Here is a 12,531-nt window from a genome sequence, read left to right on the forward strand (position 1 = left end):
TATTCACAGTCTAAGGCTGGGCTGCATTTGCCTTTCACTGTAAACTCAAAGTGGCTCACTTAATTTCCTAGAAAATTTCTTCACTTATGTGAATATTTCCAAGCAGAAATACACTCATTTTCCAGGGAAAGTAAAAGGATCTGTAATCAAAACCAGACGTATTTCTGAAAGGAAACTGGCTCATTTTTAGAATGAAAATATGTCTTGCGTTAGGGAAGTGTGATCATTCTTGATTTTGTGACTTCCACAAAGCAAAAACTCCAAACCCCCAAATCCTATTTGTGAAACAGAAAGAATAGGAATTTCTATACTGGATCAAACCAGAGGCCTGGGTAGTTCAATATCCTGTTTGTCACTACCCGAGAGAGCAGCTTCAGAAGAAAGCATGAGAACTCCCCCAGGGAGCTCGTTTGACACAATCTATCCCCCCCAAGATAATTTCTAAGGGTAATTCTAACTTCTAAAGTTGGAAAATGATATAAGCTCTTAAATTAAGAGCTTTAGTATAAGTTTCAGAAATTTAATATAACTTACAAGGCTTCTATTGAAGGTATTTTTGTATACTTCTGCTATCGTAAGGTTGTAAGTCACCCTTGCTTAATTTGTTAGTAGTGAAATATGTGCGGGCACGTATATTATTTTAAGATTTGTAAGAAAAAGTTGCCAGAAATTAATCATCTCAATATCTGCAAGTAATTAAAGCATTTTCTTCATTGCTATTGATGGCTCTGAAATATTCAGAGGAAAAAAAAAAGGGAAAAAATTAAGAAAAGGGAGAACAATGTTCCCTGGTCAACAGTTAAGCAATTAAACCAACCCCCATGTAGCGAGGGTGCAGCTATGTGATGCATGAATGCGTGGGGATGGCGAACAGTTGTGCCACAGGGCAGAGACGAAGAGCTGCTCGGTGGGACGGGGAGATGCTGCGTCACTGCTCCAGCAGTTGCAAGCTGAAGAACATCAGCGACCGGCAGTGAAGCATTAACCGCGACGGCCTACCTGCAAGTGGCCTGATGCTAATGTGAAATGGCAGCTGAGAGCAGCTCCATACAACTTTCTCAGCCTCCCTAAGTAATTGGTAACCTCTGAACCCTGCTCACATGAGTAGCTTGGGGAGAGCTGCTCCTAGTTGGGCAGAGAGGTCAAGCCAAAGCCTGATTGTCTGGACCTTCAAACATGTGACCTTCTTCCTCAAAACTTTCTTTCTCACACCTAAAGATCATGCCACTGGCCCCCAGAACTGCACTTTGATCCGTGCTTGGAGCGCTCTGTTTACCTTGTGTATTAAGCCCCGGCAAATGTTCTTGAACTGTACAGTATCAATTTTTCCCAGGTCCTTTAAGTTTGGGCAAAGAGAAACTAGCCTGCCTTAGCAAACTTCTCCCTTACTCAGTGCTGACCTTGGACTTCTGCAGAACTGACAGTACTACTAATCTAATCCCGATGTCTGCAATGAGGTTTAACACTTGGAACATCTAAATGAAGTTTAACAGGAGCAATTTACTGAACTTTTAGGTCCAACATTTTTCTGGGGTATATTCTGCCTTTTGATTGAATATGACAGTATGTCCTGATTAGCCCAGTGCTGTGAAAAGTGGAGTCAAAGCCTCATTCCTGGAGGCTACCAAGTACTACGGCCTTCCCAGTCACACTGAGCCTTGGACCACGCAAGCACTGAAGCTTTGCCAGGGCTTTTGAGAGGCCAAATCAAGTCTTTGTTTTTTAAACAGAAAAGTAAAAGAATGGAAGTCAATCTCTACTCAGTTTTTATGGGCTTTAAATATTTTTTATTTGGAAAAAAACATCCAAATATTCTAATTGCAGCACATAATGATTATTCTTTGCTTCCACTACCAACGTTTTCTGGAAATACATCTCACTGGCTGATCATACTCCTATGTGCCAGATAAAGCTTTCGCTACATGCTTTTCGCTAACAGAAATTTTCTTGTTGCCCAGCATCCTCAACTCTGGCTCATGTTAAATATCTAATTTCCTTTAATAATTAAGAAGACAGTTTGGAGGTAATTATTGCTATTTCCTTCCTACCTATTCATCTGCTTTACTATCAATTTATTTTCCTGCATTTTGATTTCTGTTTTGGTGGAAATCATTTTCAAAGTAGGCCACTAATAAACTGGCAATGGTCCTGCTCAGAGTGGTATTAGGAATGACCATTCTGGCATTATCTGATGCTGAATTTCACGTAGCACTCACTGGCAAGCCCTAAAATTGTTGCAAGTTTTACCAGTACAAAAGGACATACCAATACTCCAAAAATTTGGTACTCACTTAACCTAGTCAAATTCTTTTACCGTTTAGAAAGCCAGCTGCCTTGCAGTGACCGTCAATTTTATTGTACAAATCAATTCGTCTCCACTGACGGAAAATAATTGCAAAGCAAACAAATTATCCATGCTACATTGAACCCTATTCACTCTGGGGACGTGGAGCTTACAGCTTGAGATTTTCCTCTGCCTGTCTCAAAAATAGAGCTTTCTATTAAAAAAACCCTGACAAAACATTAAAAAATCTTGCTGCTCTTACTCTTACTGCTGCTGGAAAACTTCAGTATATTAATTTTGCATTTGTCTAGGCATTAAGATGCCATTACGTGGAACTTTTCTGAGTATATTCAAACCCAAGTCTATGATAGGGCTTTACATACATAGATTTTTAGTACAAAGAGCCCTGTTGTTGAAAGTGCAGGATTTGGAAGCTGCTGAAGGCTTATAAAGTCACTCAGGATCTTATGTAAAAGCACAGTCCAGAGGCTTTTTATATAGGCCAATATCCACAGAGGGATTTAAACTCCTGAATAGACTGTAGGGTTGGAGTGCATTTACTCAAATTTCACTCCTCAAAACCACCACCCTCTTTTCATCTGCCCCTGGAAACATTTACATTCTGTCAACACGCCTAATGCCCCAGCAGTTCTGCTCCTGCAAACCCCCAAAGTGCCCCCGCTCAGGGTGCGGATCTGGCTGCCCTGCTTGGAAGATGGAGAACATCAGCCCTGTCTCTGCAAAGCGTGGGTGCAGGTGTCATTTCCCAGCAAACACCTACCAGCATCTAGGGTTCCCCAGTAAAGGTGGACAGCCCCTGGAGCTGGTCCCAGCTGGACTGCCCTTACTTGAGCAATGCCATGCTCCTTCTTTCCCCATCTGACATAACAAATATTTAAGTATTTTGGTGAAAAGTAGAACAAAGTTAACTCCTCCTTAGGAAGACTGTGAAACATAGGTTTCATCAACTCCTCCATGTCCCCGTGTAACCTCCCCGAGGACAACGTAGCTTCCAAGGTGGTGGTTCCAGCCAGCTCCTGGGAGGGTTGAGATGAAGCCAGCACCAAATCCCAGTAAGACTTTGAAAAAAGAGGGAGCTACTTTTAGGGAAAGGTCTGCTCCTAAGCCCCAAGGAGAAGGAGGCACTTCATCCAGCTGGGAAAGTCATACAGATGCCAGAAGAAATACCTTGTGCCTTCAGCACTCCCTCAGGAGTCGGTAAGTCCATGATTAAAATTTTGTTGCCTTTGGGAGTCAAGGTCATAGTATCTAATGTAACTACAGCTCACTATCCTAACTGAAGATGCCCAGCTTCAAACCATACAGTCTTTACAGGTTCTTGCCCCAAAATCAATGAGAAGAGATCTCAGTGCCAGGCCTTGCAGTGCCTTCCAATATCCAGTGTGAAAAAAAATTATATCAAGTGAAAATAATAACAATAACAATAATAATAATAATAATATATTTACTTCCACCTGCTTAGATTTCAGGTGCTGAAGGCAAATCTCTTAATTTGAAATATTTTCCAATTCTAGCTCTGTGGGGCTATTTATAACCAACATTCAGTGGTATGGCGGAAAAAACCTGGGTACCTTCAGCATTCTCTGCTATCAGTAAATTTCAGAAGAATAGGATCACTTTACCTATTTTTAAATAAAAATGAGGGCTATATAAGCAGGGCTACTGCTGGTGTTTCCAGTCTGTCCCAAACATCACCTGGGTGGTAACTTCTTGTCCCAGTAAACCAGTCTTTGAGGCTGCCTTTCATTCCAAATGTAACTATTTCATTTCACTGCCTCAGCATTTCAAATAGAGGTGCCATCTGGTAAGAGATGCAGCAGTAAGCTGCATTTTTTCCCAAAGATAATATTGAATACAGTGTTTGATGAAATACATCCCACATTGCTTCTGTTTTTTAAAGGTGGGGTTTCTAAGAAATGAGTCCTGTGGTGTCATTCTAAATGAATATTAAAGCCTACTGGACTGTCTGTTTTTCTTTATCATTTAGTGGAAAATTTTAGCAAAATTTGTCAACTTGTATTGATATAAATTTGTCGGGGGTAGGTTGAAAGAGTTCTCAAATTTTCTAAATTGTGGAAATAGGCACTCATTATTAGAAAAAAGTTGTAAAATTACCTCTGCTGAGGAAATAGTTACAGTAAAAACCCTACTTCTTGTTTGACACTGTAAAACCTACATGAAAGAAAAGCCTTAGGAAAGCTCTAAATGCACAAAATGGGGCATGGACTGGGGTAGAGCTTCCTTCTTAGGTGTCAAAACCAACAAACCTTTAGACAAACAGCAGCGAGAAGCCAGACTTCCTCAGTTCCAATGTTCATCAACCATCTCAAGCTACTTACCAGACATAAAAGAAAAAGAGAAGCCAAGAAGTCAGTGGAGGGAGTTACAAAATACTTGGTAGCATACAGCCTAAATTCTTTAAAGACATTTTTAGTGAATGTTCTTGCTGCCAAATGCAGTTTGCTTCACCATCAGATCTGTCTCCATTAATAATGCGTTAACTCCACTTCAAAATTATTCCTGTAAAGCACTTTCTTAATAGCAGACATCAGCTTTGTGCATTGCTGCAGAAGTCAGTAGAACTTGATTTTTGTGAATGTGTGGAGTTCTTTATCTGAACATTTGCAATTTAAAAGATCACTGAGAACTATGAGAATTCCCAACAGAAATCCATCCCAAGAGAGAGGCTAATGCCAAATCACTGGAGACACATTTCTATGATCCTGACCTGGGAAGAACATTGCCCAATCTAATCTATGATGGGAAAATATTTGAAACGGGGACAAATTTCTCATTGACCTCCTCTTTCCCCACTGAGCTTGCATTCTTCACCTCCACTTCATAATTTTTCATGGAACTAGAAGAACAGCACGTATTTTCTCCATATGTTTCTGCTTAACCTCTAGTTGCATTTGCAGAGAGGTTAACTTTCCAAATAAGAAGGGGCAAGAATATAAGCTCCACATTTGTATAAGAAATAAGAAGGGGCAAGAGTATAAGCATTCAGATGCTTGCAGGAGTAGAAAGCCTGAAAAAAAGGGAAAGATTTACTGGAATAGACTTTTCAGGAGATTTCCAGGAGATCCTTCAACTGCTCCCCAAATAAAGTGAAACATTTTTGCCTATCTCAATCATGTGTCACTTTATATCTGCTTTCTGCTAAAATTATGTGAAGTTTTGGAAATTAATATTTTGGAGAAAAAAAAAAAAGCATGAGGAAAAAAATAGACAAAAAGATTTGTTTCACCCACTCATTAACATCCCAGGAATCGTCTGTGAACCACCTTTATTATAACTGTAAGCTAATACTAAATATTATATGTTACAGATTAAATATCATAGAATAAACTTGGCTCCTACTGGGCATTTTAGATGAATTTCTGTTTAAACATCAGATATTTCTCTCTCTCTTTCTGCATCTCATTTATCTGCTAAACACTAAAAACATTAATTATGTGGTTATCATAACATCATTATGTAAAATGAACCAAGAGGAGCACTAAACTCAATCATGTGTAAAGTAAACAAACCGCAAACAGGCAGATGGCACATTTGGGACCTGACTCTGCCCTGTGAAGTCATTTACTGTTTTAAAACTGAAAGAGCAATGTCTGCATGGTCTTTGTCACTGGTTTAGCAAAATCATTTCAAAACCACCTTTTTGCTCAAACTGGTACAACCCTGCTTGCAATAGCCATGCTTCACAGGCTCTGTACTTAAATTTATGAAGCATGGTTTTCAGACCTATGCTGATTTAACATTCAGGTAACTCCTTTACCTTTAATGTGTTTCCTTCCAATTCCCACCTGCAACTCTGAGGGATAAGGAAGCCCATTGCACTCACTTAATATTTCATTAATTGCATTTTAAGTCCACAGTATAACCACGCACTGCTACTGGGAGGACGAAAGGAAACACTGTATTAAGATAATATTGATTCATTTAACCAGCATAAAATGAAGAAAAGGTCAGACTGGGGCAAAGCTGGGGCAAGCAAATACTTCCCTGGCAGTTAACTGTTGTGATTCAGCTACCGCCAACTGCAGGAAGGGCATGGGAAGAGACTCGACAGCGCTCACTAAAGTGTGCCATTAGTCTGTTCTTTGGAGTCACCAGACTGCCTCGAGTTGGGTTTTGTCCCCTAGGCAATCATCACAATTAATTGGGCATGCAATTTATCATAGACTAATTAAGTGGCTTCTACTGCATTTATCACTGCTTGTAAACTGAAGGAGCTCATTCTGGCTTTTTATTTGTATCACTGGCAAGGCAGTTTAAAGCACATGGATGAATCACTTCTAGGTGGGTATTAGGTTCCCAACAACTGAACACCCTTGGACCCAGGAGAGAACGGCAGTCCACCCCAGTGGTCTGGGGCAGATGTGTTTGCATTTGCAAGACTATTAGGTTGGTTTCTGCAGGAAAAGACCTTGATACACTTATGGGTGCATGGGGGTGCGTGTGTGCATGCATGCTCATGCGATTATCTCTACTCTCCACTGACTTTTAGTCAATTGCAATCAAAATTTGAGAGAGGGAGAAAGATCTCAAAAGAAGGAAATCCTGCTAAGGCTCCCACTGAGAAGGCGAGTTTAGCCCTGCTGTGACATGGGAGATCTTCTGGGGAGCTCTACTTGGAGACACAAATCAATAGGATACCAGACATCCTTGGTTCTTGTGCTCACAGTTATGTGTACTTACCACTGCTCCTCTGTGCTGTTATAATTTTCTGCTGCCACCAGAATATTTGTTTTGCTCATGCTGATCTGGGAGTCATTTTGCAGTCATTAAAGAGGACGCAATTTCAAAGGAAATCTCCTTTGAACCAGACTCCATATTTACAGCTATGTCACTTTAAAAGACAAGGCAGGTCAGTGGTACCTGTATAGTCATGGTGGGGTACGGTTGCTTCTGAAAGGTATTTTTTCACCGGAAAGCTTTTGAGCAGAAGCTGTGCTGGCTTGTTCTTACTGGCATTGCTAGATAAAGGAAGAGCATTCACATTTGGCTGCCTTTGCTGGCACAACACATCTGACAACATTGAGCCAGTGTAGACATCCCAGTCTCCCCACGATTGTCTAAAGAAATAAGACCTGAGCCAACTCCTTGGCCCATCACTCCAAGGTCAATGTTGATGTAGCCGGTCAGACACTTGAAAAGCTCCAGGGAAGTGTGTACAATATTTTTTATTATTCCAGAGTTTAGATGTGTGGAATTGTCTGCAGAGGAATGAATTACATAAGGTGATGAATGATGGAAGAATTTGAATCTAAATGATAAGAGGAAAAAGTAATTCAGCATTCTTTCTGTGATTGCCATAAGAAAGCAATCTATTCTCCAGCAGGATAAGGCAGCTTAGCTACTTTATTTGATTATTAGGGCATCTTAGCAAATACTTCTGAGTTCTCATAATGACTACTCCCATATGCCCCAAAGGGTTGTGTGGTTTGTTCTCAGTCTGTGCATTGCAAGGTTGACTTTACACACAGAAAATAAAGATTGCAAAAGCATTCCTCAACAAGGAGACATTTCCCATTTGGTCCTCAGCTTCTCATTGTATTTCCCACTCACTTAACCGCAACATTTATTTTTATAAACCAAACTGCCAGGAGCATGCCTGCACCACCCTTTTGCATTTTTAACATGGATTCAATAGAAGGAAACTGTCTTGTGTTAGGCTAGCTTCAAATCTCTGCATTTACCTCCCCGTTCAAATAGACTTTCAGTCATCATTAAGGGTGGAGGATGTATTTAATGGTATAGCTATACTGCACACTGCTATGTTGAGTGATGATGTTACCCAAGTTACCTTCAAGTCAAACACATGTGGACACTGGAAATTGTCTAACTGCTGCATTGAGCTCTTCAAAGCTCTTCAAAGCTTTTTGCCCCTCACTTTTTGACATGCCACAAGTTTCTCCTTTTGCAGCAGAACAGGAGCTGAGTTTATACTAGCAGCAGCAAGAGGAAAGCAGAAGAGTCCTTGACCTTTACTCCACCCCCAGAGGTGTCCCTAAAGAAATATAAGACTTAAAGATATTACACAGGCTAGTGTAGCCTGAAAAACTTTGTCACAGCCTAGGGGTCAATATGCAGTATCTGCTCCACGTTCACCCTTTGCCAAAATCCAATAGCCCATTCCTACTCAAAAAAGCATTCAACCTTACATTCAATGAGGGGCACATGGCCAGTTCATACCAGAGGGGTTGCTTTGTCATGGTTTCTGGAAGTTGTTCTTAGCCTCAGTCGTGGGACTTAGCTTTATTTAGGTACTATTAAACTACAACATCATCCTGATAAAGCTAAGAGCATTAAAATGCTTGCAAACTGCCTCAGAGTAGAATTGAAGCAAAGTACTTTACAGGGGTTTAACGTAATTGTTGACATCAAATAGCTCATGAAGACGTCCACAACTATATAATATGTTAAGGGGTTATTTTAACTGATTTTTATACATCAGAACTATATGTCTTTATATAAGTTAAGATTTTCACCACTATCCATTACTGCATTTCTTCCTGTAACAGAGAATTTCTTAGAAATCCCTGAGCCGACAGGTCTTTCAGAGGAATGAATGTAGTGCATCATGCTGCTGTTGTTTCCCATCAATGAAGTAGGCAGAGGACGGATGAGAAGAGGGTGGAGGGAGAAGAAGCACGGAAAGCAAAGCAGTGTGGACCTGCCTGGGAGCATATATACTGCGTTGGTGGTGTTACTGCACAGCAACCTTTAAGGAAGTCTCTCCTCCTACCTTAAAGATATTCAAGCAGTAGCAAGATACACTTGAAATTGGAATTCTCTTCTGGATTATGTAGAGAATTACATAGATTGTACCCACAAACTTAAAGGCTAAGATCTTCTAAAGAGCAGACATTTTTGGCCAGATGATCGTCTCCATCTCTAACAGATTTATTTATCTAGCTGATGCACCTTCAGGATTCTGACAAAGAGTATCTGCAAAAACAGCAGCCACTGTACCTCTGCTAAAAGAAAACTTGGTTGTACAGACACTAGTTATGCAATGAAAAGATTGTTTTTTACAGCTCCTTTCCTGTGTCCCCTGAATATTTCTACCTGTCAAGTCTTAACCAAAATCCTTCTCCAATCAATCATTTAGGCTCTTCATAAGAAATTTGGAAACATGCTTCCTGACTTGTAAACTATTCTGGACTAAGTGCCAGTCAAAAAACATCATAGTAAGCCACAGAGACTGAGGTCCGTTCAGTTTCTTCTTTTCTTGATTGAACACAAACCAGATGGAGCATACATGCTTCATACTGGTGACTGGGATTTGGTAGAGTTTTTACACATATATATTTCTACATGATAAAGTGATATAAAAAGGACTTGAAATGGTCCTTGGTAGAATTTGCCAGTATCCTTTAAAGAATGAGATCCTCAAATGGTCCAGTTAGAAGGAAAATATGGGACCAAAGCACTTGTTATGGAGGGAAGAGCTGAAGATGTAGCAGCTATACTGTAAATGCCAGGCTATTGAAGGCTCTGCCTTCTCTAGCTGAGTTTTAAATGCAAGTTGACTCAGCCACTGGAGTTTTCGGATGAGGAACAGGAGTCCTGACTGGACCAAGCTTTTCAGGGGAGGTAGTCAGAGGAAAATCCAATTTGTGAGTCCCAGCAGAGACTAAAATAGGAGCTGTACCCCTGAGCATGCCAAGACTGATGCTTTTGAGCAAGCCGACAAGTAGACAATTAAGTGAGCATTATTAACACCAGAAGTAAAGTAACCTGCATACTTTTGGTATACGAATTGGAGTAGCTGAGCAAGGGTTCTGAGATTTTAAAATTTGGGCTTGTCCCATTCCTATGCCTAAAATGAAATGGCCTCCTAGTCAGAAATGCGTTTTCACATGTCCTCTACACAAATAGGACAAATGTTTTCTTAGTAATTTCAACTGACTGCAGTGATTTATTTGCTAGAGACAGACTGATCTGCATTCATATTTTTAAGTAAGTTTCTCCTTTCTCCATTTTTTTCTTAACAGTAGTGAAAAAATAGAAATATTGTCAAAAAAACCTTCTGATTTCCCAGTTAACTACTGGAGGGCTGAAGCATTGTCTTGAGCATTGCCTTAGCCACAGTGTCGTTTTAGCTGCCGTATCTCTTTGTTTTGTTTGCTTCCTGGTAGCCCCAACCACTAAGCCTTAATGCTGCTTTAATCAGCTCAGATCTCACCTTTGATTTCATTAATAATTCTGAAGGCTTGCACCTTGTGAACTGCCTAAGTTTGGTATTTTACATTAAGAAAAGCAGCAAAACTAACTAAATCACTTTTACAGTACTATTTTTTGGCAGAAAACTCACATAGTCATATTTTGGCCACATCTATGTTTCATTTAATTTAGATGATAAAAAATTAATGAAGAAAAATACCTTAGGTTTTGTGACCCACGTGCGTTTAAAGTCTTTATTATTTTACTTGAAATAAGGCATATTTATCATGTCTTCAAAAATCAGAACCAATTTAAACAAAGGCAATATTATTTTTTTATTCCTAATGGCTCAAATATCTTTTCGATAGCAATAAAAAATAGTAAGTAGTATATTATGTAACTTATGTAAGCCATTATCATTTACATATGTATTATATAAAAATACACCTTCATGTGTGTATAAAGTAAGAGATGTTCCAAATGAGCATTCTAATTTTTAGAGTTGTGGTTTGTGACATTATTTAATAAATGTAAAATACCTTTTCTGGTCTAGCTTTTCATTTAGAGGATTATCCATGTGGATAAGAAAAAGAGTAAAACATGTTGTGGGTTAAAAAAGGCTCCTGGCATTTCTTAAAGCCTAAGGAGGTCTCGCATCATGGGCACAGGCATGCAGAGACACCTGGGGACCTGCCTAAGTGCTATCCCAGCCCTGGCAGCAGGACATGATGCCATCCCAGATCCGAGCCCTGACAAGAAGCTGTTTTATCAGTTCGGTAGAGCACTGCACAACTACCTTGCTTTGTTCTGCTCTCCCTAAAGTGCTGGCAACGTACCAGCTCAATTTAAGCATCTTTCCTTGGGGAATGTGGTTGAGGCTGCGTTCAGAAGCACTTTGCTGCATTGGATTTGTGGAACAGATGCAGCCATATCACACAACCTTCATCTGCCTAACTCAGGCCCTGCCTAAAGCTGCTAATGTCCAGAAAAAAAACTTCTATAAAGTCGAGGGCTCCCTGCCGTGACATGTCCCACCTGTCTGGGCACGATTAGCTGCTAGCCACAGGGAGCACTGCATGGAGGTGACCACTGGTCTGATCCAGACCAGCATTTCCTGTGTTCCTCTCTATTAATGTGACTGTCTTAGTGGTGGGTACAACTTCCAGTTAGTCCAGCAAGAGTTTTCCTGTGGGTGCAGTCATATCGTCCCAGAAGTGCATTTTTTTTCTTCCCCCAGGGAAATGGCCCTGCTAGCCTCGGGCTAGTTCCTTCATTCCCCTCGGGTGGCAGTCCTGCCAGCTGAAGTCCTCACCACCCTCCTGCCCTGTTCACATCACTCTGCCACCCAAAAGGTCACCATGTCCCTTGTCTACTGATCATCTGCCCTGGCTTCTTATGATCAAAACAAGCCAGCCTGGATAACAAGTCTATGCCAACTTTGTTTTTGTAAGAAAGAGTTACATTTTTGCCTGAGCTGGCTGATCAGAAGGGGTGATAAAACCAGCCTTATCTATGTCTGATAACCCTTACCATTAGATGGATTTACTTCATACTAACTCCTGTGCAGTTCAGCTTCTTCATTTCCCCTCGAAGTTTGTAGTATATTTATGATTAGACTGAATATCACTTCCTCTGGACTGCACAGGAGATAAAGTATTCTCCAAGGCTGAGTAGCAGTCATACCACCCAGTCCTCCAATACACAACCTATTGTTTGTAGAAGTCACCTTCTCCCTGGATTATATTAATGTATAAAAATGTGTTGCCTGTATTCCTTTCTTTGTACATGTACATGATCTATCTCCCAGAGATTTACTCCTTCTATAGGGTACAGTTTTTTACTTGGCGGTTTGATTTTTTAATAGATTTATGGACAAATGTTATCTTTATTCCTGTTAAAGATGAATAAAGCAGTGAATTCTGAAGTCATTTTTTATTAATCTAACTTACACGGGTTTCACCAGTCCACTCATCATTAATCATGCATTATTGCTATGATCTGCATTAGCTGTTACATGTGTAGCTTTAAGAGAAATTCCCATTTTAAAATGGGTC

The sequence above is a fragment of the Grus americana genome, chromosome 4, assembly GCF_028858705.1.
Source record: "Grus americana isolate bGruAme1 chromosome 4, bGruAme1.mat, whole genome shotgun sequence".
Taxonomy (NCBI): domain Eukaryota; kingdom Metazoa; phylum Chordata; class Aves; order Gruiformes; family Gruidae; genus Grus; species Grus americana.